The sequence below is a fragment of the Balaenoptera ricei genome, chromosome 11 (assembly GCF_028023285.1).
Source record: "Balaenoptera ricei isolate mBalRic1 chromosome 11, mBalRic1.hap2, whole genome shotgun sequence".
Classification (NCBI taxonomy): Eukaryota; Metazoa; Chordata; class Mammalia; order Artiodactyla; family Balaenopteridae; genus Balaenoptera; species Balaenoptera ricei.
Window position 1 is genome coordinate 3,833,806 of NC_082649.1, and position 27,939 is coordinate 3,861,744.

Sequence of the window (27,939 nt, forward strand, 5' to 3'; positions counted from 1 at the left end):
TGAAATCTTCTCAGTTAATGTCTATGTTCCGGGCAACCCAGGAAGGCAGGTGGAGCATGCTGGGTGCCTCTGCTGGACCCCAGCAGCCCAGAACTTACCTCCACCTACCTTTCCAGGTGAACGGTGTACTGTTTTCACCATGCACACAGCTTACTGCTAAATGCACTCCTGACATGTACATTCTGCTCTGTCAGGGCCAGGTCTCCGAAGATCCCTGCTACCCCGTCCTTCCTCAGCCAGCTCACTTCCACCCACCCACCCACTCAATCCTCACTTCCTTTAGGACGCCTCACCTTCCCTCCATTCCCCGCAACCTCCCAAATGCCCAGGCTGGGTTCAGGGCCCAGCCTCTACACTTACCTGCACCATTCACCAACTAAAAGTAAAGAGACGCTTCTTTATTACTTGCTGGGTGCTGGGCACATAATAAATACTTGTGAATGAATCTTCAACTAATTACTGCTCCTGGAGGACAAGCAGTATATTTTATCAGCTTTCTAGCTCTAGCACCATCCAAGCACATAGTAGCTGCCCAATAAATACATTTGTTTAACAAATATTTATTATCCATATTTACATACCCAGCTCCTAATATTCCCTCAGGAGTCAAAATATTAACGACTTGGATAAATTAATTTGTACAAACTAGAAAAGGACTGGCCAGGGGAAAGGGGCGCTTCCAATTTAACAAGTGACTTTTGAACAGACAGCTCCGGCCAAAGGCATCACCCCACGTCCGCCCTCCAGCTCGTCAGGAGCGGAGAGGAGCAGGGAGGCTGCCCTGAGCCGCCCCCGTGAGGCCTGGACCGGGCTCCTCCTAGCGCCGTGACTCCTGGGGTGCTAGTGCGCCCCAGGCCCGCAGGGCACTGTCCCCCGAGCGGAACAGGGCTCCACCACACTCAGCGATTCCAGCACTCTGGACAGCTCCATTTTTCTTTCAGGTTTTCAGGTGGAATTTGCGCTCGGGACCCCGCCCTGCTTGCGCAGAGAAGGACTCAGGGGACTGCAGACAAGGTAATTCACAAGGGACTCTGCAAAGTGCTGCCCACCGTGGCTGGTTGTCTCATCTCTGCCACGACCGAACCGTCCACTCGAGAGACACAGTGTCACCAGCCAGAGGCCACAGCCCTGAGCCCGGGAGGCTGTGGAGCCCGAGGTTTAGGGCACAAGCTCACAGGCCGGGGAAGGACTGCCGCTGTGGGTGGGTCGGCTGAGGGCGGGGCGTCATGGGGACGGGGCAGCCCTCCAGCTGGGGTGTCCTGTAGCCCAGGAGCGGACAGGTGGTCATCACTTCGTCACGCTCAAGCCCATCAGTGCGTCCTGGACCGAGTCCCACGTGTAGCCCAGGCACAGCACTGACTCAGTCTGCCGGGTCCTCCAGTAGTCGGGGGGTGTCTCCCTCAATGTTGTTTGTCTGAGAATGTCTATCTCCCCTTTACTTTTGAAGGACAGTTTCACTGGATACAGAATTCTAAGTTGGTGAGTTTTTTCTATTTTGTTTGCATGATTCGTGAGACAGATGGAATTTTACCTTGTCCCACTAGAGGTAAGGTCTTTATTTCCTCTGCTTTCTTCAAGATTTTCTTTGTCCTTGATTTTTCTGCAGTTAGAATATGTCTTAGTGTAGATTTTTTTCGTATTTGCCTGCACAGTGTTCTCTGAGTTTCCTGGATCTGTGGTTTGGTGTTTATCATTAATTTGGGGAAATTCTCAGCCATTATTATTTCAAATATTTCCTCTGTTCCTTTCTCTCTTCTCCTTCTGGTATTCCCATTATGTGTATGTTACACCTTTTGTAATTCTCCCACAGTTCATGGATATTCTGTTCTGTCTCTTTCATGCTTTTTGTAATAGGGAAGAACAAATCTGACTCCATATTAGACCTGTTTCTTTTACTTTATCCTTTGTGGTTCTATTGCTTTTGCTACAAGTTAATCACTAAAGGGATGTTGCCTATAACTTAAAGTATACAGAATGGCCCATTTCCTGGAACCTGGCCTCCCATGCCTGACTGTTAAGCTAAAATACCTTTGTTTAGCTCACAGGAAACATCCTGACCAGGCCCACCTGTGAATGCCTGCAAGAAAGAAGAAATTCCCCATCTGCTGGCTTTCCAAATAAAGCCACTATTCCTTGTCCCAACACCTCGTCTCTCAATCGATTGGCCTTTCGTGTGGTGAGCAGTGCAAGCTTGGACTCGGTAACATTTTTTTCTCTTCGATTTTCAGTTTGGGACTTTTCTGCTGAGGTATCTTCAGGCTCACTGATTCTTTCCTCTGCCGTGTCTAGGTTATAATGAACCCATCAAAGGCATTCTTCATTTCTGTTACATTGTTCTTGATTTCTAGCATTTCCTTTTGATTCTTTCTTAGCGTTTCCATCTCTCTGTTTACATTACCCACCTGTTCTCACAAGTGTCCACTAACTCCATTAGAACCCTTAGCTTATTAATCATAGTTATTTTAATTCCTGGTCCAATAGTGCCAAAATTTCCACCATATCTGAGTCTGGTTCTGATGCTTCTCTGTCTCTTCAAGCTGCATTTTTTGCCGTATAGTACACTTTGCAACTTTTTGTTGAAAGATAGACATGATGTCCTGCGTAAAAGTAAATACGCTTTTAGTGAGGGGCTTTGTTTGTATGGTTAGAAGTTAAGCTGTGTTTGCTCTTTTCTGTAGTAGTAGGTGTTAGGGGCTAAAATTTCCTCTGTGTCCTTGTTTTTGTCTCCCCTATCATCTCTGGGGTTTCCTAGAGTCTTTTTCTTAAATATGGTTTGCAGTTCTTTCCATTGTAATCTCCTGTGATTCTACAGGAGCCCTTTGATGAGGTGGTGAGGTGTCTATTAGACCTCACCATTCAGTGAGCCTGTGCCTAGGGCTGTGACCTGCACGAATGCTTCTCAGCTGACCACTCCACTCCCCTGTCCCCACTCAGGGGACACAGGAGGGTAGAGGAGGCTGCAGTTGGGCATTTCCTGTCCCCCAGGACTCTGAGCTTCTGGTAATTCCCAAAGTGGTTGGACTCTGGTGAAAGTTTCCTTGAGGAAGGGCTTATGATATGGCTTATAGTTCTAAAAAAAAGGTACAAATGAACTTATTTACAAAACATGAGTCACAGATGTAGAAAACAAACTTATGGTTACTGGGGGGGGAATGGGGGTGGGGGAGGGATAAATTGGGAGACTGGGATTGACACATACACACCACTGTATATAAAATAGATAACTAGGGGCTTCCCTGGTGGTGCAGTGGTTAAGAATCCGCCTGCCAATACAGAGGACACAGGTTCGAGCCCTGGTCCGGGAAGATCCCACATGCCGCGGAGCAACTAAGCCCGTGCACCACAACTACTGAGCCTGTGCTCTAGAGCCCGAGAGCCACAAATACTGAGCCCGTGTGCCACAACTACTGAGCCTGCACTCTAGAGCCCGTGAGCCACAACTACTGAAGCCCGTGAGCCAAAACTACTGAGCCTGCACTCTAGAGCCCGTGAGCCACAACTACTGAAGCCCACACGCCTAGAGCCCATGCTCCGCAACAAGAGAAGCCACCACAATGAGAAGCCCGCGCACCGCAACGAAAAGTAGCCCCTGCTTGCCGCAACTAGAGAAAGCCCACGCGCAGCAACGAAGACACAACGCAGCCAAAAATAAATAAATAAATAAATAAATTTAAAAAATAAAATAGGTAACTAATAAGGACCTACTGTACAGCACAGGGAAGTCTTCTCAATATTCTGTGATGATTTATATGGGAAAAGAATCTAATAAAGAGTGGATAGGGACTTGCCTGGCGGTCCAGTGGTTAAGACTCCTCGCTTCCTCTGCAGGGGGCACAGGTTCGATCCCTGGTCGGGGAACTAAGATCCTGCATGCCAGGTGGCAAGGCCAAGAAAATGAATGAATGAATTAATTAATTTAAAAAAGAGTGGATATATGTATAAGCGATACACTTGGCGGTAGAGCAGAAACTAACGCAACATTGTAAATCAACTATACTCCAATAAAAATTAAAAAAAGAAAGAACAGAATGCTCTGGGCTTATTTCCAAAGGGCTACCCCTCCCCTCCCCTGTGGAAATGTGGAAAGCAGGAGAGAGTTTTTCTTTAATGCTCAGCCTGAACAGCCAGAGGGGCTCCTGGAGGTGGGCTCACAAAAGTGTGGGGTGCCTCAGGTAAGACTGGCCTCTCTTAATTTTTAATTTTCAAGCTTGTGCGCACTGAGCCTCCAGCAACTTGCCAATTCACATTTTCCTTCTCCAGTACTGGCTCTGGTGCTAGCTTCTGCGCTGAGCTATGATTCCTGGTAGTCCCCTGTCCCCAGTTTTGGAGGTAGCAGTTTGCCCTGGACTTCAGTTCTCTGAGGAATCAAAGAAAAGTTATTGATTTTCAGTTTGTTCCACTCTTTTCCTGTTGTGAGGACAAGAGGGACAGGTCAGGCGGGAAACGAGGTCTCATTTAGTTTTTTCCCCAAGTTTATTTTTTTTCTATGACAAATGCTGCTGCATCCTTACCTATGTCTTTTGAGGCACATGGGCCTGCAGTTCTGTTACACCAGGAGTGAAATACCTGGTCCTAGGATATGCTGATTTTCAGATCTACCACACAGTGCCAAGCACAGTAGACTCCCCGAGCTGTCACTGAGACCCCCCTGCTCCCCATCCTCACCAACACTTGCTGCTGCCAGTCTTTCTAATCTCAGCTGTTCTAGAGGGTGTGTATAAAATCTCACTGTGATTTTCGTTTGAATTTACATGATTTTTAAGGAAGTTGAAGACCATTTGGATAGCTTCTTTTGTAAATTACATGGTCAGGTCTTCTACCCATTTTTCTATTAAATTGTGCCTTCTACTTATTGATTTATAGGAGTTCATTACATATTGTGGACATGAGCCCTTTGTCAGTTTTGTGTTGTCCCACTTGGTGATTGCCTCTTCACTCTCAATGATATCTTTTAATAAACAAATTCTTAATTTGAGCGTAGTCCAATTATCAGTCTAGGGGACTTCCCTGGTGGTCTAGTGGGTAAGACTCCACGCTCCCAATGCAGGGGGCCCGGGTTCCAACCCTCGTTGGGGAACTAGATCCTGCATGCATGCCACAGTTAAGAGTCCGCACGCTGCAACGAAGATCCCGCATGCCGCAACGAAGACCCGGTGCAGCCAAAATAAATAAATAAATATTAAAAAAACAAAACAAACAAACAAACCAAATTATCCATCTCTTCCCATATAGCTGCTGGGGTTTTTTTTTTTTTTTTTGTGATCTGTTTAAGAATTCTTTCCCTACCTCTAGATCATAAAAAAAATTGATCTTAAGAAAGTTTATTTTTTAACATTCACATTTAAAGCTACATTCTTTCCAGGGACTTCCCTGGTGGTCCAGTGGTTAAGATGCCATACTTCCAATGCATGGGGCACAGGTTTGATCCCTGGTTGGGGAACTAAGATCCCACAAGCTGCATGTCGTGGCCAAAAAAAAAAAACAAACAAAAACAAAACAGCTACATTCTTTCTGGAATTAATTTTTGTGGATGATATAAGATCGATTTCAAGACTTGCCTTTTTACATGTGGCTAGCCAAATGACCCAGCACCTTTATTTTGTTTTAATGTATTTCTATCACTAACCTACAGTACTTCCTTTGTCATATATCATATAGCCACATGTGTGGGTTGGTTTGGGGGCTCTGGTCTTTTCCACAGGTCTATTTTTTATTCTTGTTTCATTATTACTGCCCTAATTCCTGTAGTTTTGTATTGCATTTTGCATCTATGGAGTAGTTTCTCTTATTTAGTTGTTCTTCTTTAACAATGTCTTGGCTTTTTTTTGGCCCTTTGCAGCTCATAGAGATTTTAGAATCAGACTGTCAACTTCTGTTTTTAAAACATTGCTGGGATTTTCATTTATTTAGTATTAATTTTTAACTGAATTTTATTTTCATAATGGTCCTTTCCTCTGTTTCTGATTTTTACTATTATAATTATGACATTTAATAGGTGATGACAGCAGGATTACAAACTATCAGAAAGCAGGGACAGTATTTTGTATAACCTTTTAAGTGTTAAACATGTCCTACAAAAAGAAAGTCCTTTCAGATGACGTTTATAACTGGTCATTACAATAGATTTGTTAGGCTAACCATCCAATCAAGATTGGTGGGTCAATCTGGCATTTTACAGGAATCTCCAAATCCTGGGAGGGACAGATGTAGCTCTCGATTATTTCCACTGATACAAATGATTTCAGGGTTCTCAAACTCCCAGAGGTCTGTGGACATGTTCTCAATGGGCCCAGGTTCCTCAAAAATATTTTTAAATGTCTTATTTTAGATGATAATCTAAGAAAATTGAGATATATATATTCTGGATCTTTTAGATGATCTTTATTTTTATAACCAAGTCGTGTAATTTCTATGCCCAAAATTATAACAAGGAAATCCAGAAATCCATATGTAAAGGTTTTGATGTTTCCTTATCAAGAGCCACAGATTCACCAAAATCCTGCAAACCTCACTTCACCTGGCTGACCTGAGATAACTACTGGATGGGGGCTTCAAGTCTCGCAGTGTTTTCTGTATCAGTGAGCTGCAGAATCACCTACCAGACTTTAACAGTGATTGACATTATCATTATTTTAAATACGAGGATAGACTACCACAATATAAGAGTAAAATATGGCTTCCGGTCTCACAAATGTACAAATATGACAAATATTTTAGTTTCTTCATAATAAATGTGTTTCCTGAGACCACCACAACCGTTCCACCAGAGCAGGCGTGAAGCAGCCCACACACTGTACTCGGCCTGTGAGCCCATCAGGGTCTGAGGTTGAGCTGGACATAGGAGTGGCCTCCAGGAGACTCTGCCTGCTGGTTCACTTCTGGGGGGACACGGGGTGAGACGCCTCTTCTCCCCGTGAAGCTGCCCTGTGGCCCAGTAGCCCGGGTGCCCACCCTCACTGTGGGGATCACGACCCGTCTACACTGGGAGCAGTTGGGGTGGGAGTGGGGAGGGGCTGTATCTACTCATTACACGGAGAAGCGTCAGGGGCCAAGGATGGGGGAGACTGGATGAGGAAGCAGAGCAAGCAAACTGGGTCACACACAGAAGCAGAGTCGGCGACAGCTCAGGGGTGTGATTCTGCCCACTTTAAACGAAGCGATGCCGGTGAGTGCAATGTCCGGGCACAGCCCGAGGTGTGACTTTGGGCTCAGAACCCTTTGGTTTGGGGAGTGACCAGGCCGTCACCTGATGGCCCCAGTCCAGGGTCGATGCTCCAGGTAACAGGGTCTCCCCAGGAATCTAGGCCTTTCCTGGTTCTAGGGGATGAGAGGGCTCAGAGCAAGAGCAGGAAAGAGCCCCATTCACGGGCTGTGCTTTGGGGGTTTTCACGGAGCTGTTTTAAAGGAACTGCTTTGTGAGCAGTGATGCAGCTGGGGCAGGAGAAGTACTGATAAATCAGAGCTGGAAATAGGGCAGGGCCTTCCATGCTGGCCTGGGGCTGAGTAACTCAGGGGACGCTGGCTGAGGCAACGTGTCTTTTGTGATGGAAACTGGTGGCTCCTCTGGCTGTAGGGCCTGAGGTCTCATCATAATCACTGGGCTTATGAAAGCTTCATATCAATCCAAAAGTTAAAATACCTTCTGCTAATTATTTGTTGAGAAGGAAAAGGAAGAAGCCTCAATGGGCAAGACCATTAATTATTAATACTATTATTGTGGCATTATTCTGACTCATTTGTTTAAAGTTGGAGTTAAATTGCTGTTTTCAGTGTTTGAATTGCTGATTTGGTTGCCTAAGGTCTTTCATTCATTTTTTTTTTTTTTTTTGCTTCTCTCTAGTTGTGGCTCACGGGCTTAGTTACCCCGTGGCATGTGGGTTCCTAGTTCCCTGACCAGGGATCGAACTCTCGTCCCCTGCATTGGAAGGCAGATTCTTAACCACTGCGCCACCAGGGAAGTCCCTCACATATATATATTTAAAGCAGCAACTCATTTATTTAGATTAAGGAAAACAAATGAAAATAAGCAGAATGTTGTAGACCCACTTATTCAGTGTTCAGTGATATCAGACGTCCTTAACGTTCAACCATAAGTAATTCTGATAAAGGACCCACTGGCGGTGCATTTAGATGTTGCATAAATGAGATCCGTCTGTTAATCCCTGAACGCTTCACCCAAACATTTAGAGCAGCTCAAAATAAACAAGCCAAGTAGGCAAGTCTTCTCAAAACTGGGGAGGTGATGTGCTCCAGAGACCTGGGTCGCAGAGGGCTTTGAAAGGACCCTCCTTGGAATGATCCGCCTAACCTTCCAGGTGTCAGCGCTGCCTCTGTGGACTCAGAGAGGAGCATCGCGTGCCCACAGGCCTTCTGAGGAAGCAGCCGTGCCTTCCCGCCACTCTGGCTCACGGGGCAGGTGCTGGGCCCAAGGGCAGCTAACTTATAGGACGATCTCCGTCATAGGAGGTGGACTGGGGCGAGGTCTCTGCCCGGCAGGAAGGAGAGTAACTCTCTGAAGCAATCGCATCCTTTCTCTGTGGGGACCTGAACGTGAGACCTAACGGGACCCTCAGCACTTGCCAGTCTGCAGGAGCAGAAAGGAGGCGAGGAGAAGAGGGGCAGCAGGGACAGGTCAGGACAGCCCATGACCAAGCAGAGGCTGCAGGAGCCAAGTGCCCACGACAGCAGCTCCTGAAGCAGCAGATGCCCCCTCCCGGGGAGACAGCCAGTCGCTGAGCCCCGGAGCGGCTGTCCGAGGCCAGACCCGGCTGTGCACAGACAGCCTTCCTTCCTGGCCCCAACTGCCTCTTCCTCTTCCTGCTTCCTTAGCTCACCTGAAGAGCCTAATTAACACAGGTGTGCGTTGAGCCCTCTCTGGCTTCAATATTCCAGAATTATATTGAGCACAGTAAAAACTCGCTAACTCAGATTGATTGCTCCAAACTTCTACTTATTCCATTTGGATTAAGCTGAAGTTTATTTTGCCCAGCAAAATTTTATTACAGAGAACTCAAATTGAAAAGAGAGGGCAGAGCAATTATTTTAAATATTTCAGAGAACAAGCCATTAATTTAATATGTTAATTTCAAACTATTTTATCTGTTTATTAGAAATTTATGACCCGGGAACTTCAATTAGGTAGAATGAATAGATATTGTTAACCTTTATGCTTTTCTTTTCAGTGAACATGTACTGATCCTCTCTATGGGCCAGGCTCTGTGCTAAGAACCAGAGCACAGAAGCATGGAATCAATCAAGTACAGCATGGTAGCGTGTGTTACTTTTAAAAATAAAGTGAAAGTACATCAGAAAAAATATCTTTGATTGTTGGTTTTGGCCGCCCATCTCTCTCACACACACAAACACACACACACACACACACACACACACACACAGAGGTATATAAAGGGCCTCGCCCCGCAGCAGCTTAGACACTGGTGGGGGAGACAGTCAAACACGCGCGTGACCACCCTGCTGAGATGATGCTGAGACAGAGGGGGACGTGGTGTGTTAACAAGCCCGGAGGAGGAGCGTCTCCAGGGTGGGATCCAGAGAGAGCCCCTGGGGATGACTGGAGCTGAGCCTCCAGGGTGAGCCTAGGTGGCCTGGTGGAGAGGATAGGGCACCAGGCCACCACAAAGAGTTCAGTGGGCCTGGAGGCCACGTGGCAGGAACAGTGAGAAGCACGGTCAGCTCTCAGTACCACAGTTGCGTTCCGGGAACTTGCTGCCAACCCTGGAGGGTGAAGGCTGAACTGCTGCTCCTGGGAAGTGTGGGGTCTGGTTCCTGGGAGCCTCTGGTCACATTCTGTCAACCAAAACCTGGTTTGTGTTCTCCAGGCTAGTGTGCCAGGTCTTCAAACAACAAGCCTGGGGCGGCGTGGACCGCCCGCTCTTCCGCAGGCCCTTCGCCTGGATGACACTCAACAGGTATTTCCATCCGCAGGTGTAACGTTTCTGCCAGGTCACCTGGAAACATGAGTCAGCCACCGCAGCTCAGAAGGGTGTGGTACCCAGATGCCCACAGCCATGTCCCTTTGGCCATGACTGTCTTCCACGACGCCTCCCTGGCCATGACTGTCTTCCACGACGCCTCCCTGGCCATGACTGTCTTCCACGACGCCTCCCTGGCCATGAATGTCTTCCACGACGCCTCCCTGGCCATGAATGTCTTCCACGGCGCTTCCCTGGCCATGAATGTCTTCCACGACGCTTCCCTGGCCATGAATGTCTTCGGCTTTCCTCACGATGATGCTCACGATGATTTTTTTTTAATCAGTTGTCACCTCATGAATCCACAGACTTAGCCGCCTTTCCATCTCTTCCATCACTTCATCATGCGCTGCCTTTAGTGCTTTCTGGAGGAGCGTCACTACAGGAATTCCCTCTTCCTCTTTGTGGGTGTGCGGTTGACTCATCAGCCCTGACCTCACAGCCAACAGCACCGCAGCTCACGCCTGAACGAAGCTCATCTCACACACGCGTTTTCCCCACAAGGCAGGTCACAGCCTTCCTGCTCTTAGGGACACTGGACAGGACTTCAGCACTAGGCCTGGGGGCTATTTAAACAGCAAAATCACCCACAAAAAGCACAAAAATACAAAACACATGGCACTGGCTAGACAGTAGAAAGGACAGTTGTTTACAGTATGAGCTGTAAGGTTTGAGGAGCTGACGCGAGGGCCATTCTGGTCTGCAAGTCCTGGCGTGGGGCTGGGCGGGGGGGTGAGGGAGGGACTGAGGGCTGAGGACCATCCCCCAGGCTTCTGGGATGGGCAAGAGAGCACGCAGGGCAGGGGGCGGGAGCTCTGGCCTTGGAGCAGAGACGTTTAGCGCAAATCCAATGCACCGCTCACTGCCGTGTTGCCTTAGATCTCTCCCTAACTTCTCTGTGTGTCGCTTTTTTCACCTCTTGTGTATAGCTTCTATGTGATGGGAAAATAACACCGCTCAGAGTTGCTTTGAGGTTGAAATGAGTGCTGGTGCTTTTCACTTAAATAAGGAAAATAGGCAAAGTGGCAGCATTTGGGGTGGGAGGAGGAGGAGACCCGCTGGACACGGTAGGTGAACGTGCCTGTGGGCATCCATGTACCACATCCAGTTGGCAGGTGACATGACCCTGAAGGCAGAGATGTCAGCTGGCAGTTATTAGCAGGTAGGCGGCTGCTACAGCCATGAAGACTGGGTAGCTCCAGCATCAAAGGTCCAACCAACATTTAAGAAGAGGGCTCGACGGAGACAGGGAAAGAGCAGCAGAAGGAGAAGGAGAACCAGGGGAGGCAGGACAATGGGAGGCGGGACAGCGGGAGGCGGGACAGTGGGAGGCAGGACGGTGGGAGGCTGGATGGTGGGAGGGAGGACAGTGGGAGGCTGGATGTGGGAGGCTGGACAGCGGGAGGCGGGACAGCGGGAGGCGGGACAGCGGGAGGCGGGACAGCAGGACAGTGGGAGGCTGGACGTGGGAGGCTGGACAGCGGGAGGCGGGACAGTGGGAGGCAGGGCAGTGGGAGGCTGGACAGCAGGACAGTGGGAGGCGGGACAGTGGGAGGCGGGACAGCAGGACAGTGGGAGGCGGGACAGCAGGACAGTGGGAGGCTGGACAGTGGGAGGCAGGACAGCAGGACAGTCGGAGGTGGGACAGCAGGACAGTGGGAGGCGGGACAGCGGGAGGCGGGACAGTGGGAGGCGGGACAGCAGGACAGTGGGAGGCGGGACAGTGGGAGGCTGGACAGTTGGAGGCGGGACAGTGGGAGGCGGGACTGCAGGACAGTGGGAGGCGGGACAGTGGGAGGCGGGGCAGTGGGAGGCGGGGCAGTGGGGGGCAGGACAGTGGGAGGCGGGACAGTGGGAGGAGGGACAGTGGGAGGAGGGACAGTGGGAGGAGGGACAGTGGGAGGCGGGACCATGGGAGGCTGGACAGCGGGAGGCAGGAGAGACGAGCTCCAGCAGAAAGGGGGCTGAGTCAGGGTTCTGAGCAGCACAGAGCTTTCGAGTTGGAAGGGACCTGTGAGCTCTTTTAGTTGAATCCCCTAATCTATCCTGATGAAGAGATCGAGATCCAGAGAGGTGAAGAGAATTGCTTGAGGCCACACTGTGATTTTGTAGCAGGAGACCCTAATTCCTAAGGAATAATAAAATACATTTCTTTAACAAATATTCTGAATTCAAAATTGTTCCTGTCAGGCTTCCTTGGTGCCGCAGTGGTTAAGCATCCGCCTGCCAATGCAGGGGACACGGGTTCGAGCCCTGGTCTGGGAAGATCCCACATGCTGCGGAGCAACTAAGCCCGTGCGCCACAACTACTGAGCCTGTGCTCTAGAGCCCGCGAGCCACAACTACTGAGCCCGCGTGCTACAACTACTGAAGCCCGCGCTCCTAGAGCCCATGCTCCACAACATGAGAAGCCACCGCAATGAGAGGCCCGTGCACCACAATGAAGAGTAACCCCTGCTCGCTGCAACTAGAGAAAGCCCGCGCGCGGCAATGAAGACCCAACACAGCCAAAAAAAAAAAAAAATTGTTCCTGTTAAGTCACACTGTACTTTTTCCCAATTTGACAAAATTAGTGAGATGTTATTGACATGAGAACAGCTATTAACCTCTCCATGTACTAAGGGGCTGTATAGTCAACCACACTGTGCCTCTTACATCTATTTACAGTGTACATTTAACAAGTCATGCTCTAAGAAGTTTTTAAAAAATTAGGAGTCATAACTCGTGTTAAAAATCAGACAACAGATCCAAAATGGAGTTACTTATGCCAAGCCCCACGTCACCAAACAGAGACTTAATCACAGTTTCCCCCTCTCCCAGAAATGGAATTTCGACCAATCAGGAATCGCCTGGCCAGCACCACTTAGGTCATCTGCCTGATAGACCCCCGTCATCCCCTAAAGGAAAGTAAGCTTACAATAACCAACCCTGCTTTTGGCCTGGTATAACTTCCTTGTTCCTGCTCCCTTCTGCCTTTAAAATCTCATCGTGTGCAGCTCCTCAGAGCTCCTTTCCACCTGCTGGATTGGATGATGCCCAATCCATGAGTCAGGGAATAAAGCCAATAAAATCTTTAAGATTTACTCAGTTGAATTCTGTTTTTTAACACTCAAACTGTGTATTTTAATATACGTAAATTATACCTCAATAAAACATAGTTTTAAGACAGAGCAAATGAAAAGTTTAGCTGTTTAGGGGGCTTCCCTGGTGGCGCAGTGGTTGAGAATCCGCCTGCCAATGCAGGGGACACGGGTTCGAGTCCTGGTCTCGGAAGATCCCACATGCCGCGGAGCAACTAAGCCCATGAGCCACAACTACTGAGCCTGCGCGTCTGGAGCCTGTGCTCCGCAACAAGAGAGGCCGCGACAGTGAGAGGCCCGCGCACCGCGATGAAGAGTGGCCCCCGCTCGCCACAACTAGAGAAAGCCCTCGCACAGAAACAAAGACCCAACACAGCCAAAAATAAAAATAAATTAAAAAAAAAAGTTTAGCTGTTTAAACAAAAACATAATTATTTTCTAAGTTATTTTGTATACAGAGACCCAAGGGATAGAAATACTGAATATTTGGAACTTAATCCTTCTTGCAGCTTTGAGGAAACCACTTATGCCTCATTCTGGCTTGCTTTCCCTCACCATGAAGCAGGAGTCTCATCTTGCTCATAGTTTATAACACACATGAAATTCCTGAATAAAAGTATTAAATACTTGATTACTATTGTCTGGTGAATATTCTCTAACCAGATTTATAAATAACAGTACTTTTACAGTCAAGTTGGAATAACAAATTATAGCCCATTTGAAAGTATATACAAATTTATGCATATATCAATATATACCAGTAGGGAGAAAAAGCCACAATTATCAATGAACAAAGAGAGAAAATCTCTTTCATAGAAAATTATTTTGATCGATCAAAATAATAAAAAAATTTTGCAACTGATCTTTTTTCACTTAATTGTTTAATGTCATTTGGGCTCTGCCTAACTCATATAAAATTGAACGTGATGTAAATAGTAGGAAACTATAACAACTGCTGGCTTTTGTCTACAGAATAAAGAGAACCAAATGATGAAATTGTCCTGAAGATAAGCCATGTCATTTATTCAAAAGTCACTTGGCTTCAGGAATCCAGGAGTTGCCGTGACAGGGCTTTGCATTTCTAGAGTCCACACCGCTACGAGTCAGGGCTCCTCAGTCTCAGCACTACTGAGACTTGGGGCATCTGGATCATTCTTTGCTGTGGGGCCATCCTGCGCATTGTACGATGTTTGCAGCACCCCTGGCCTCTACTCACTAGAAGCCAGTGGCACTCCCTACCCCAACTGGTGACAACCAAAAGTATCTCCAGACATTGCCAAATGGTCCCTAGGGAGGACCACTCCCACGACAGCATTTCTGGGCTAGGGTGGGCTCACTTTTACACGTACCGGGGACACAGGTCCATAGACAGCAGCGAGTCTGTGCACAAACTGGCATTTCCCAGTAGGTGGGCAGATGCAGCAGCCCCTCAGCGCTTGGACCCCGCTCCCCTTTCCCAGGCAGAAGCAGGGGCACAGGTGGGGCTGCTTGCATGGCACCTGGCAGGAGCTGGGGTCATGGGCAAGTCTTGTCTGTTCAAGGCACTGTCCCTCCTCCCAGGACCCTTGACTCACCTTGCTGTGCCCTGCAGCTGGAACAGCCTTTTGTTTGTCCCTCAGTTCCTCAAACTAATTATATAAAAAGTTTTCTCTATGATTAGTTAATATTATAAACATGTTGACATTTTGCTAAACAAACAAAAAACTGATAAAAGATAGCCTATCTTTGAGTTTTCTATTTTCATATGTGCCGAACTTGAAAATTAGACTGAATGCATAGAGGAACAAAGGAAGTGACATCACCAAGCTAGAAGGGGTCTTAGGGCCGAGCTTCCAACACAGTCACACACATTTCAAAGTCTTGGTGGCTGCACTTGGCGATTGGTGCCATATTGGAAGCGCAGACATGGAGAATCTCTGTCACCACGGCAAGCTGTCAGATGCACTGTCTCAGAGAATACCTAGGTCACGGGCCTTATTTTATAGCTGAGCCACTAGGTCCTAGAGGATGTATAAAATAATCTACCTAAACAGAAGCCGTGAGCTCAGGGCAGAACCAGCACTGGAGACCAGACCAGTGAAATTCACTCCTGTGCCCTTTCCCGCGTGCCGCCTCACTGTAGGTCCAGACCTGGAATGCCTCATGAGGTTTTGGTCTTGTGGCTTAAAAACTGGGGTCAGTGGGGAAAACAATCGCAAATAGTTAAGAAGATGGACCAACGCTGAAGTTTTACTCCAGTTCAATAACCACAGGCTTGTCTGCCTGCCATATACTAGGAACCCTGTCCCAGTGGGGGACACAGACTGAAAACCACTCAGCATCAGTACCAAGTAGTCAAAACATAGGTAAAGGTAAGCACAGGGCCCTGCCTGGGATGGGAGGGGCGGGGAACAGTGGTTAGGATGGAGGGGGCATCAGAGCAGAGAAGGCGGGAAGGTGCTCAGGATGGAGGGAGCTGCGTGCCTAAGACACGGAGGACCAGACAGGACGGTGGTCTGGGCTGTTTCCGTGACAACGCCCAAATCTACATCTCAGGACAGACTGCTGCCACTGCCTGCTGGCCACCACCCCCCCCCCCCCACCGCGCGGAAGTCCCACCTCGAGGCAGCCCTCCCTGCACAGACGCCCCCTCTCATCCCACGGCTCCCACTCAATCTGCTTCTCATCTTCTGTACCCGCCTTGCTCAGTGGCACTCCCGTCCACACAGGCTAACACTTCTGGAGCCTAAGAACCAGACTCCTCTCTCTCTCATGCCCGAGATCCAACCTGTCACTAAATTCTATTCCTTTTCTTTGAAAGCTCTAGAATCAAAAGGGTAGTGGCAGTAATGCCCCTCAGGCAACGGAGGGTATCCCCCCCACACACACCCCGCACAGGGAAGTTGTAGGCTATAATGCCCTAAGGGTCAATGGTGGCCTCTGTGTTTTTTGGGATAAACACCCCAAGGGCATTCCTTTCCTTTTCATATACAAAAAGGAAAGAGGGAATCTGATAAATGTGATGCCCAAGGGCAGGTGGGTTCATCAAACTCTCCTTTAAGGCCTTAGAGCCTATGTAGTCCTATTCTTCCCGTAAAATTAGGTCAGGGTCTTTATTCTTTAGTAAAACATACAGAGGTTTGGCCATAAAAGAGAAATTTGGAATCCAGTTAGAGCAATAACAAACTAGCCCAAGAAAACCTCACAGTTGGCACTTAGTTTTGGGTTTTGGGAAACTTAGGACATTATGAAGTCTATCTGGACCTTGGTTTAGCTCTTGTTCTGATATCAGATGCCCTAAATATGGAATCTGATTTTGGGCAAACTGCAGTTTTCCTTGTCGATGTTATGTCCCTTTAAGGCTAAAAGCTTTAGCAAGTGGATGTAGTCATCCTGTGAGGAGGCTTGAGGAGAGCAAAGAAGCAAATCATTCCACATACTGCAACAAAGCAGAACCTCTGGGGAACTCTGTATCATCCAGATCAGCCTTTAGGATTTGCAAAAAATAAGAAGGGCTCTCAGTAAGATCCTGAGGGATTACTGTCCAGGTGAGTTGTTTTTCTTCCCAAGTGAAGGCAAAAAAGTGTTGGCTAGCTTCATCAACTGGGATACTAAAGAATGAACCACATAAACCAATTACAGTAAAGAATGTCTTCCGGTGGGAATGGATGTTAGTCACGTGTGAGGTTTAGGGACCTCAGGGTGTCGAAGGATAACAATGTTGTTTATTGTCCTGAGGGCCTTGACAAGCCTCCACCCTCGGCCCTTAGGTTTTCTCACCAGTCAAATGGGAAAGTTACAGGGACTAGTAGAGGGAACCCTGAGGCCTTGAGCCTTGTAGTCTTCCATTATGGGCTTTATGACTTGAAGAGCTCCTTTACTTACAGGTATTGAGTAATTCCAGGAAGAAGTTTAGAGGGATCTATTTGAATCTTGATGGGAGGTGCGCTGTGAATTTTGTCAATACCAGTTTGAGATTTTGCCCACAAGGAGGGTGGTAGCTGATTCAAAGGGGACAAACGATCAGTGTTTCCAGAATCAGCTCTAGCACCAACAGAGATGGAGCAAATAAAAGATGTCAAAGGGTCATTTAATTCACCTGGTTGGCTGCTTTGATGACTGCTGTCAAGTTCTAGAGTCATTTCCCCCTTTTGGAGAAAGAAATTCTGCCATGATGCTTCTCTAAGAAATCTCAGGCTCATAAATGCGTAGGGGCAGAGGAACTAAGTAGAAGGCGTGTCTACCTCTCAAAGGGCCTAAACAAAAGGGAATAGGTTCAGAGACAGGAACCTTGTGAGGGGCATTACAGATCCCCACTATTGGAACGGTTTTCGCACTCTGAGGCAGGGGCTGTTTTGTAGCAGTGGGGTTGAGCACTCTGGCTCCAGTGTCAGTTAGGACTGGAAGAGATTCAACCCCAACCTGGAGAACTGTTTCTCCAAGCCAATTAAGAGGGAGGATTGGGAAGAGCCCCTGTAGTTCCTTGGGTCATTCAGAATCAGGAGGACGTTGGAAAGGCACGTTAGAAGGCTGAAGGCGCCTGAAGCACTTAAGTTTGTAACAATCTCTTTCCCAATGTCCTGGCTCTTTGCAATAACAGCAGAAACTAGGAGGGTTTTGGTTTTGTTTAGGGGCCTTTGTTTGCTTCAGTTGAAGATTAAGACTTTTGGCAGCCTTCCTTTGAGGTGACTCATCCAGTGTGAGAGAGCTGGTTTGCCAGATTTACTAAATCTGCAGTGGAGAGTTTCCCACTCCATCCTGGTGCTTTTTACTAGAAGGGAAAGGTCCTGTTTCAGCCCATTAAGAAACAGAGTTAAAAGCTACCCAGGTGGAATCAACATCTAAAGAAGACCAGACTTTTCTTTTAAAATAATCTGAAGTTGATTGTAGTAGTCATGAACAGGTTCATCAGATTTTTGTGTGCAAGCCTGAACTTTGTTCCAATCAACAGTCTTTGGAAAAGTCCTAGGAATGGCCTGACAAAGTCACCGAGGGATTGCCTGAGTCTGATTACAAAAGTAAATGGCCAGGTCTCCCAGCTGTAATTCTAGAGACCTTTCAGGACTCTGCCAACTAGTGGCAAACTGAATGCTTCACTGACAAGCATATGAACTAGTCGAGATACGCCAGAGAATCCAGGTTGATAGGTTTGAATGACTGTATGAAATCCCTCAGCAAATGTGTGAGGATCTTTGGTTACTTTAGGAGTATCTTTGACTGTGGCTCACGGCTCAGCTTTAGTCCAGGGAGTATAATAAATTAAGGGTTTCAGGGCTTCCCTGGTGGCACAGCGGTTGAGAGTCTGCCTGCCAATACAGGGGACACGGGTTTGAGCCCTGGTCTGGGAAGATCCCACATGCCGCGGAGCAACTAGGCCCGTGAGCCACAACTACTGAGCCTGCGCGTCTGGAGCCTGTGCTCCGCAACGAGAGGTCGCGACAGTGAGAGGCCCGCGCACCCCGATGAAGAGTGGCGCCCGCTCACCACAACTAGAGAAAGCCCTCGCACAGAAACGAAGACCCAACACAGCCAAAAATAAATAAAATAAATTTAAAAAAAAATTAAGGGTTTCAAAGAAATAAACACTTGTTGCACCAGGCAGTGACTCCCGTTGAGTATCTCTCAGGATAGGAGACAACTACAGAAACACCACCTGCATTCAATAAAGATTCAACCTATACCATTTGTTGGGAATGCCCAGACTTGGTAACTCTCTCTGTAATTCATTACAGTTTAGTGTACACGCATTCACACTCATGCAGTAACTCTGAAGAGTTCCTGTTATTTGAGTATGGGCAAAAAAACCTTTAATATTCTCTGTGCCTAAGTTTCTTCAACAGTAAAATGAGTATTAAAAATCCTGCTTTATTGAGAAAAAAAAAAAGAAATTAAGGGTTTAGCCTCGGAATTCTCAAAAGGCTGAATTTTAAAGGGACAGGTTCTGACCAGTTTAGAGGAAAAGGGAGGGGAAAGAATTTCAGAGAAAAAGGGAAGTTGGGCAAGAGAATGAGTCTGGGGGGAGCTGAGGGTGTAGAGGAGGGGCAGGCGGCGGAGAAGGGCAGAAGGAAGACGGTGCTGGGGGCCAAGCCTGAGACAAAGAAGCTGAGAAAGAGCCTGAGCTCCAGGAGCCACTTTCTCTTTAATTGTCTGTTTGCCTCAGTCAATCTTAACAGCTTATTTTGCAGAGAGGCAGTTTTAGGCTCCTAACAACATTTGGAAGCCTCAAAATACCAATAGAAGTAGGTGTTCCATTCAGTTCTGGAAATTTTAAAACTATGGTTGTCCAATTCAGTTTTAAGAAAAGAAAGTTTGGGGATTTCAAAAGTTCCGCATAATGGCTGCTGATATTCTAAATTGCCTTTGGTCAGGTGAATCCATTTAGTTAGAAAAGTGAACGAGGAAGGACCACGATTTTAAAACATAATATCAGACAGATATTAGGAGGCTGTTAGTAGTGGGGAGGAGCACCCTGAAAATATTTAAATAACTGGGATCCCGTTCCTCAGAGGTGATTTTTGGTTTGTTTGGCGGGAGGAGTAAGTGACTTTTTTTTTTTGGCCGTGTGGCTTGCGGGATCTCAGTTCCCCGACCAGGGGTTGAACCCGGGCTCTCGGCAGTGAAAGCGCCAAATCCTAACCACTAGACCACCAGGGAACTCCCAAGACTAATTTTCAAACAGCCGAAACAGCTCAGACAGCCCACAGGCCTGATACCAGCCGTTCTAAGGGGCCAGTCTGGTCCCAGAGGAGCCTGGGCAAAGGCACCTCAGCCTAGTTCCCTAGAACAGACCGCGTTCCGTGGATCCACCCAAAAGGCAAGCCTATGCCAGTTGGAACAGTAAGTGCCAAGTGAGTACTTGCACACAGAACAAGGCCTTGACCAGAAAGGACCAGACTTTAACATACATCCTGAATAAAACCTGGAGAGCTTCAAAACACAAAGCAGCTGGGACCCAGGAGAAAGATGTACCTTCAAAATCCAGGGTCGGTGAGAAAAGCAGTGACAATGAGCTCAAGGTGGGCACCGCACCTGTTTGCTCAGCAGCCCAGGAGCTGTCAGGGGTCTTCTCTGGTTCCCGGATGGGTCACGAAAATGTTGACCTAAAGTGAAGAGACCGCCAGCTATTCCCCAGCAAAGACGGGTTTATTCGGGATCAGCAGAGAATTGCAACTCGAGGTTTCAACCGTGGCGGCCACGTGCAAACCCCTGTGAGCTGAGGGAAGGAGCTGCTTTTATAGAGGGTAGAGGATGGTGGGCGGGCTTAGTAAACAGATCCCCTGTTTCTTATTGGCTGAGTCTTGGCCAGAAAGAAGGGGAATCTTTCTTCTTTCCCCCTTGGGCTCTGCTGTCCACGCAGGGGTGAGACCTCCCCCTGATGGTCTCCCGACTCTATTTAACTGAGGTTTCCATTCATTAATTTTTACTGTATGGATACCCCATATTTTGTTTATCCATTGGGCAGCTGGTGGCCATTAGGGTTGTTTCCACTTTTTGGCTACTATGAATAATGCTGCTTGAACATTGCTGTGCAGGTTTTTGTGTAGACACGAGGTTCCCTTCTCCTGGGTATCCTGTCATCTCTCAATAAGACTAATGAATAAACTTATACATTTGCAGTTTTTCCTGCTATCAGGCTTATCCTCGCAATCCACTTTCCAACCTAATACTAGAGTTTTTTAAGCATGTAAATCTTTTAAGTGTGTAAATCAGATTTTGCTGAGCCTGTATTTAAAACCTTTCAACAACTTTCCACTGCACTGAAAAAAAAGTTCAAACACCTCCACGTGGCCTACCTTTCAGCCGCCCAGGGTGGGCCAGGGTGGTGGCAAATGCCCATCCGTTTCCCCAACTCGATTTTAGGTAAAGTGAGGCTAGAGGCTGCGGGGCCACTAGCACGAGCAGCTGTTATCGGGGCTTTCTTGTCCCCGAGCGCTTAGATGGGAGGGCCCAGGCTGCCCCACTTGCAGACCCCTCTCCTCTCCTGGGGTCCTGCCTGAAAACTCCAGCCCCAAGATCCCAGCCTGTTAGAGCTGAAAGGAGCCTTGGGGAGAGTCCAGTCTGGTGATCTCCGAGCTGTGCTCTGCGGGGCCCCAGGGGAGAGGGGTCGGCCGGGGACAGAGGGCGCGAAGCTGAGCGGACAGTGCTCTGCAGGATGTGTTTCCTGCTAGTTTTTGTTTGAATAAAACCGCTGAAAGAAAAAAGGAATTTGAGAACAAACTGATTGAACCCAACCCTCTTCATTGACAGATGAGGAAACCAAGGCAAAAGCAAGCCCAGCTCTTCTCCCAGCCAGAGTGGGCAAGCTGCTCCCACCCGTGGGGGGCCGGTGTGTCCCAGCTTCCCGAGAAGGACGCCTGGAGCCCTGCCGGACGGTCGGCACACTTCGGAACTCAGAGGCAGGAAAGGGAGCAGTTAAAGACAGACGGACAGGGCTTCCCTGGTGGCGCAGTGGTTGAGAATCTGCCTGCCAATGCAGGGGACACGGGTTCGAGCCCTGGTTTGGGAAGATCCCACATGCCGCGGAGCAACTAGGCCCGTGAGCCACAATTACTGAGCCTGCGCGTCTGGAGCCTGTGCTCCGCAACAGGAGAGGCCACGATAATGAGAGGCCTGCGCACCGCGATGAAGAGTGGCCCCCACTTGCCGCAACTAGAGAAAGCCCTTGCACAGAAACGAAGACCCAACACAGCCAAAAAAAAAAAAATAAAAATAAATAAATAAATAAATAAACCCAAAGTTAAAAAAAAAAAGAGCCCAGTGTGTTGTAGGCAGAGAATTGAGCTGCTCAGGCCATGCTCAGTCTAAAAAAAAAAAAAAAAAAAAAAAAAAAGACGGACAAATGCTCGAGAGAAAGTAAGACGCAAGTTTTCCATCCGAGGTACGAGCAGACGAGGGCTGCCTGGGGGCAGAGGGGCAGAAGAGGAATCTCTAAGGACTTGCCCGCCGGGCAGCACGGGCAGGAAGTGCTGCCTCCAGAGGCGTCAGCGCAGAGGATGAGCACAGGCCTGGTCACGTGGCCAGGCTCGGAAAGGGCGTTGGGGGAGGGGCCGCAGAAATGAACATCGCGCAGCAGGAACGGAAAGGCGGTGCGTGGGGGTCGGCCGAGGCGGGGCTCTGCAGGCTGCGGCGGGGCGGGCGTCCTCCTCCCTCCCCCGCCCCAGCCCGACAGCAGCAGCTGTTGGGATCCAGCTGCCGTTTTTCAAACCAATTAAGGAGCCCTGTTTCTGCCCCCGGGAGGGAGTGTGTGTCTGTCTCTCCTGAGTCAGCAGCTCGGACCGGGACCTCTGGGAACAAGCTCTCAAGGCCCTAATCGTGCCCTCAGAGTTAAAAATAAAAAGTAGCAAGCCACTACTCTTGACTTTACACTGCTGCAGGGGGCGGAGGTCGGGGGTGTCTCTTGCCACAGAGGTTTTCCATCCGAGGCGCCAGAGAGCGGTAGCCCGCCAGCAGCACGTTTTTCTTCCCGTTCGCGCTGTCTCCTGCTCCAGGTCCCCGTCCTGAAGTCATCCATCAGCTGTCCCACTTGCCAGAAGTAAGTGACACTGGGCGTGACATTATTGCTTTCCAAAACAAAGAAGCCCAGATCTCTCTGGCTGAGAAAAGTTGCAGAGCCCTGGTTCCCCTTCTTAAACCTGAAACAGTCACTCGGATAAGACAGTTGAGGGGAGGGAAAGCTGTGGAATAAAGCAGAGACCGTGAGCCAAACCACCCCTTCTGATCGGTCTGCAATCCGGAGACCAAACCGCTGTCTGTTAACTGTTTACTCTTCCTCCAGTTTGTGTGGCATTGTGTAGACGCTCCCTCAGAAAACAGACCCCCTTTACCTCCGAGCCTGAGATCAGAGCAGGGCGGTTGGGAAGGGAGATGAAATCAGAGCATCTGCTCGCCTTGGGGGCCACACCCAGACTTCTCTCTCTCCCAAAACATGGAAGCCAGGGATGCTTTCTCTGCTTTTCTATAAAAATCGGACAGCAGCAAAATCATCCCTGGATGTAGCTTATGAAAACACACATCGCAATTCAAGGTAACCCATATAAACGTGGGATCTCAACATGGCCCAGTCCCGGCATGGTGTCACCTTCCAGGAAATAACAGCCTGACATAAAAGTAGGATTGAAAGCAGTGCAAATCTGGAGAGAAATTTAAAGAGGAAACTTTTTTTTTTTCTTAAAACCCAGGAAGACATCTATAAAAGATTATATTTCTTCTTTTTTTTTTTGGTCGTGCCTGCACACAGGATCTTAGTTCCCGGACCAGGGATGGAACCCGTGCCCCGTGCCGTGGGAGCACGGAGTCCTAACCACTGGACCGCTGGGAAGTCCCAGGAAGTTACATTTCTTCATCTCCCTCTTGCCCCTCAACCCCACAGCCTTCATCACAGCCCCCAGAGACCTGACCTCTGCCTTGCTCAACCACCCGATAGCCAGCCCACAGGGTCCGTCCCGCCCCACCTCCTCTCCTGTCTGTTTACTCCATCAACTCAGACTTTCTGGATTCTGTAAGTTTCTAACGTTCTTTTCTTAGCATCTGGATTCTGTGCAAGGTTGACCCTAGGGACCAGGAACTGATCTAACCAGGAGGTGGGAGGTGGCAGGAGCGGGAGGAAAGGTCCAGAGGTGAACACAGACGACTGTGCTTTTCCCTTGCCCCATCTTTGTGGGCCTCTGCTGGGAAGGCAAGTGTATTACCGTGCTTCCCAGAGGTGCTGCCTCAGCCCTAAGCCCCCCTCCGTCCTTCCCCCTCCCGTGGATCAGGATACACTCCTCCCCAACCAGCCTGCTGCAGACACTCCCTGGGGATTCCCAGCATCTCTCTCTCTCTCTCTCTCTCTCTCTGCAAACCAGGAGCAATGACACTGGTTTAAGGACTTAATTCCTCCCTCCTCTGGGTCACTGTGTCCAGCAAGAGGAAGGAAAGTTCACTCATTTTGTTATTTCTTTCACAGGGGCCTTTGGCCACTAAACAACCCAGGTGGCTACAACCAGAGCCAACGTGGGGGCAGCTCCAAACCCTGAAGGTCTGAGAAGGCGGGAAGTGTTCCTGGCTTGTTGTCATGGAAACCAAAATAGAGGCACTTGCCTCCTGACCAACCCAGGTGCTTCCCCGTGTGCCCCACCCCCCCATGGTATGGCATGCCCCCTCCTCTCAAGAGCTGTGATAATATAAAACATCTTTTCAATAGCCATTGTCTCCTGATCTGTTGGCCTTAGTATAACCCAAATTTTCTATTAATACACTATTTTTAAAAACAGTTGGGGAGGGCTTCCCTGGTGGCGCAGTGGTTGAGAATCTGCCTGCCAATGCAGGGGACACGGGTTCGAGTCCTGGTCTGGGAAGATCCCACATGCCGCAGAGCAGCTAGGCCCGTGAGCCACAACTACTGAGCCTGCGCGTCTGGAGCCTGTGCTCCGCAACAAGAGAGGCCGCGATAGTGAGAGGCCCGCGCACCGTGATGAGGAGTGGCCCCCGCTCGCCGCAACTAGAGGAAGCCCTCGCACAGAAACGAAGACCCAACACAGCCCAAAATAAATAAATAAATAAATAAACAAATAAATTTTAAAAAAACAAACAGTTGGGGAGCCTCTCATTCCCCACTACCAACCTCGAGAGGGTGAGGCTCAGCTCCTCAGAGCAGGAGCCCCAGGTGCACCCTGGTGCCTGGATCCGACCTCCACTGGACTTGCTCCAGGAAGGTGGCCGTGGTTTCTTCCTTTCCTTCCTCAGCCTTGGTGAACTTCGACAGTGACAGTTCATCCCATCAGGTCTGTGATGAAATCCAAGGTTGGGGGAGTTCCCTGGTGGCCTAGCGGTTAGGATTCCGGGCTTTCACCACCGTGGCCCAAGTTCAATCCTTGGTCTGGGAACTGAGATCCCGCAAGCCGTGCGGCGCAGCCCCTTGCCCCCTTGCCCCCCTGCCCCCCTGCCCACCCCACACACACAAAGAAGAGAGAAATCCAAGGTTGATTTAATTCTTGGTTCTCAACTCTCCAGCACTGACCTGACCAAATCACTTCTGATTTTCCAGACTTGGCTCTAGTATCGTCCTGGTGGAGGGGACATGTTAGCAACTGGTCCAGCCTGAATACAAACAGAGTAGCCTTTCCTCCTTATTGACGACAGTCATGAATCCTTTTATAAACTGCTGCTATTCCGTAACCTGCTTTATCCTCTCTCCCGAACAGCCAGGGAAGTGAGAGTTTCCACCGCCAAAGTGGAGGTCCTGGTGGCACCAAGTCGGTGACTAGTCTCTAAAGCTGGACCCCATGCTCTGACACAGACAATGCACTTCTCTGCTTCAGTAACCATCATCCTCCCACCATTTCAGTTGGTGAGGTCTAACCACAGCTCAGCGTGCTGGTTGTCTATTGCTATGTGATGAAGCACCTCAAAATTCTGTAGCTTGGATCAAAAGCAGGATCTCAGAGAGAGATCTGCACACCCATGTTCACAGCAGCATTATTCACAGTAGCCGAAAGGTGGAAGCAACCCTAGTGTCCATCAGTGGATGAATGGATATGCAAACCGGCATAAACACACAATGCGATATTATCCAGCCTTTAAAAGGAAGGAAATTCTTTTCTTTTAATTTATTTTATTTTTGGCTGCGTGGGTCTTCATTGCTGCGCGCAGGCTTTTCTCTAGTTGTAAGAGCGGGGGCTACTCTTTGTTGCAGCGCGCGGGCTTCTCATTGCAGTGGCTTCTCTTGCATGCAGAGCACGGGCTCTAGGCGCGTGGGCTTCAGTAGTTGCAGCACGCAGGCTCAGTAGTCGTGGCTCGCGGGCTCTAGAGCGCAGGCTCAGTAGTCGTGGCTCGCGGGCTCTAGAGCGCAGGCTCAGTAGTTGTGGCGCACGGGCTTAGTTGCTCCGCGGCATGTGGGATCTTCCCGGACCAGGGCTTCAACCCATGTCCCCTGCATTAGCAGGCGGATTCTTAACCACTGTGCCACCAGGGAAGCCCAAGGAAGGAAATTCTGACATGAGCTACAGCATGGATGAACCTTGAAGATATTATGCTGAGTGAAATAAGCCAGTCATAGTATGACTGCACTTATATGAAGTACCTAGAGTCATCAAATTCATAGATGCAGGTAGTAGGATGGCGGTTGTCAGCGGCTGGGTTGCAGGGGGAATGAGGAATTGTTGTTTAATGAGTGAAGAGTTTCAGTTTGGGAAGATGAAAAGAGTTCTAGTGGTGATGGTTGCACAACAATGAGAATGTACTTAACGCCACTGAAGTGCACACTTAAAAAAGGTTAGGATGGTAAATTTAATGTGTCTTATTATCACAATTTTTTTAAACAAAAAAATTTCGACACATCTATATAATGTTATAAACCATTGCTACCTCAATAAAAAATTCTTAAACAAAAAAATAGTAATAAAATTAAAAAGGAAAAAACTGGTGGTTGAAAACCACACTCTGTGACCACTTCTCATAGTCATTAAGTTTGGTCAGTTTCAGCTCTTATCACATTAGCATTCCGTATCCTCCAGCCCCCGGGGCAAGCAGCTGAGCACAGTTTCTGAGAACAGGTTGCATGCAGCTTGCAGGAGCTGGGGTAGGCAAGAAGGACCCTGTGCTCTAGTAACAGGGATCTGTGCTCTAGTAACAGGGATCTGTGCTCTAATAACAGGGATCTGTGCTCTAGTAACAGGGATCTGTGCTCTGGTCACTGATTGCTGCTCTGATCACAGAGGTGCAGACACAGAGACCGGCAGCACTGCTGCAGCCTTCACTGCTGTTGCTACAAACCCTGCAGCCTCCAGCTGAAACAACTTCCAGAGAACTTAAAGAACTGGTGCTTGTTTTTACATTCTGGTTTTTTTCCCCTTTGGGAGTCAGACATTAAAGGACTAAAACATTCAAAAGACACCACATATACAGAGCAACCTAGAAAGTCCCAGCACATACCTTAGGAAGGGTGCAGGCTCAGAAAAGCCCTGAGAAGACCTTAAGTTTATTCCTCTCGTTGATCTCCAGCACAGAGATGCCCTACAACGATAATTAAAAAAAACTTTTTTTAACCATTTTAAAAATTGAAGTATAGTTAATTTACAATGCTGTGTTAGTTTCAAGGGTACAGCAGAGTGACTCAGATATATATATGTATATATATATTTCCTTTTTCAGATTCTTTTCCAGTATAGGTTATTACAAGATATTGAATATAGTTCCCTGTGCTCTACAGTAGATCCTTGTTGTTCATCTATTTTATATACAGTGGCCTAACCACCATTCTGTAACATCATACATTGGCTGTTTGGAAAATACTGATTTACTGAGAAATGCAGATCTTCCAAACATCACCACCTTTCATCAGCCACTACCAAAAATCACATTTGTGGGCTTCCCTGGTGGCGCAGTGGTTAAGAATCCGCCTGCCAATGCAGGGGACACGGGTTCAAGCCCTGGTCCAGGAAGATCCCACATGCTGCAGAGCAATTAAGCCCGTGCGCCACAACTACTGAGCCTGAGCCCTAGAGCCCGTGAGCCACAACTACTGAGCCCACATGCCACAACTGAGCCCACATGCCACAACTACTGACGCCCGCGTGCCTAGAGCCCGTGCTCCGCAACAAGAGAAGCCGCCGCTATGAGAAGCCCGCGCGCCGCAATGAAGAGTAGCCCCCGCTCGCCGCAACTAGAGAAAGCCCATGTGCAGCAACGAAGACCCAATACAGCCAAAAGTGAATAAATAAAACAAATAAATAAATTAAAAATCACATTCGTGTCACTGCTGATCTCATCAGAGACGCCTGCAAGTGCTGGGAAGCTGTCAATCCCGTGGTAGATGCAAGTATTTCAAATTACAATTTTTCCTTCAAAGTTCAGATTTCAGAATTGGCAACACATTCTTTCTGTTGTTTTCCTTGAAGTCAGAGACTCGC

The 27,939-nt window shown here is 48.5% G+C and overlaps 1 protein-coding gene across 7 annotated transcripts in view; it reads right to left on the reverse strand.

Annotated features, from left to right (window-relative positions):
• The window catches only part of RPP40 (ribonuclease P/MRP subunit p40), a 60,799-nt gene that overhangs the window by 24,122 nt on the left and 8,738 nt on the right, over positions 1-27,939 (reverse strand). For 6 of the 7 annotated variants that reach the window (XM_059937835.1, XM_059937833.1, XM_059937834.1 and 3 more), the window contains one exon: positions 26,963-27,043. The gene's annotated coding sequence lies outside the window, so the exon portion shown is untranslated. Of the gene's footprint in view, positions 1-26,962; positions 27,044-27,775; positions 27,907-27,939 lie in introns of those variants that run through there. The other variant, XM_059937838.1, reaches the window with a different exon arrangement.